General features: G+C 24.9%; 1 long non-coding RNA gene across 1 annotated transcript; it reads right to left on the reverse strand.

Moving 5' to 3' along the window:
* Positions 1-714: 714 nt before the first annotated feature.
* On the reverse strand, positions 715-1216 carry LOC145107065 (uncharacterized). Its single transcript, XR_013707721.1, has 2 exons — positions 1111-1216; positions 715-1027 (listed from the first exon to the last, which is right to left on the reverse strand). It is a non-coding gene; the product is annotated as an uncharacterized LOC145107065 (long non-coding RNA).
* Positions 1217-1650: the final 434 nt, after the last annotated feature.

Here is a 1650-nt window from a genome sequence, read left to right on the forward strand (position 1 = left end):
GCACAAATTAAGAGTTTAAAACTCCCACTACAACTCAATAGTATTTTATTTTAATTTAATGTAATTTGCCTTTATATTTTCCACTACTTATTAATGTTCAATGCTTTTTAATTTTCCATTTATTTATTATACACATTGTAGCTATATTAATAGTATATAAGTAAGTTTTGATTAAAAAATTATATGTTTGAAAGATTAGTGATTCAAAATGAAAGAGTCGAAAAAAAATGTTTTATCGCATCAATGGTTATTTCAACACAAATTTTTTATAACAATGTTTATATATATCAAATTCAATGCTTTTTAATTTTCCATTTATTTATTATACACATTGTAGCTATATTAATAGTATATAAGTAAGTTTTGATTAAAAAATTATATGTTTGAAAGATTAGTGATTCAAAATGAAAGAGTCGAAAAAAAATGTTTTATCGCATCAATGGTTATTTCAACACAAATTTCTTATAACAATGTTTCTATATATGCAATATATGTTGATTTCTAAATATTCATTTTGAAATATTTATAAGTGTTTATTAAGTTTTGTTTGATGTAAATGTTATAATGTTGTAGTGTTTTTATTTTATTAATAGCTATAATGTTTTTCATACTATTTGCTATTTGTTTTATAAACAAATCGACATACATTTTATATATAATTTCCAGTACTTAAAACGTTCTATAAAATCATTAAAACGTTCTATATTAAGAATGTACCCAATGAAACTATATTTATTATTCAATCTTAAAATCCATAAACATGATCATCTCGGCAACAATATATTGTAGAATATAGAAACTTTATAATTTATTGGATGATTATCCAATAATTATGTTAATTACTATTTTGTGGCACAACATTTATCTCCTTTACAGTGGCTCCTACAACCAGTTCTAGTTTTGCCACAAACGTTTTTCGCTTCACAACAACAAAATAAATTTGGTTGACGCTTCTTACATATCAAAGTGCACGTTGGGGGTTCTAAAATCCCAATACTTTTGATGTCTTTGACTTCATTTTTGGTACCTATAAATCCAAAATCCATAATATTTATATAAGTATGAAAGATAAAAAATGTAAGCATATGATAATAGGTGATAGAAAGTTACATTGATAACACACAAGCAACATGAGAAAGCTTATACAAAAAAGAAATATATGTGATTTGAAGAGCTTGACCATTGTATGGAGTGCTTAGGATACCTTTCCTTGTTTTGTGCATGAAGAAGATTCATTTGGCCACAATTTATACAAGGAGTTGGAATTATGAAGTAATTAATTAATGTGTTATTACCAAAAATAATCTTTTGATATTTATTCTTTTTAGACCTAGAACTTTTTTTTTGTTCGAAGAAGACCCAAATGTTTCGTGTTAGTTGTTATTTTAGGCCCAACAGTTTACCAACACATAAATTGAGCTTTTTTTTATCTTTAATAAAAGGCTATATTTTGCAAATTTTCTTTTTAGAACTAAATTTTTTCTTTTAAATCAAACTTAATTTTAAGTTATTCATGATTGTTTTATTAATTGAGTCGGTTACCTTCTGTACAAACGCTAAAGGTGCACCATATACCGATTTTCAACCAGTTTTAGTTTTCTTTTTCAAATCAATTTAAACCAAAAATGATTATGTCTATACTGGTTTCGG

Source organism: Lactuca virosa, chromosome 1 (assembly GCF_052849685.1).
Source record: "Lactuca virosa cultivar CGN04683 chromosome 1, Lactuca_virosa_CGN04683_v6, whole genome shotgun sequence".
Taxonomy (NCBI): Eukaryota; Viridiplantae; Streptophyta; class Magnoliopsida; order Asterales; family Asteraceae; genus Lactuca; species Lactuca virosa.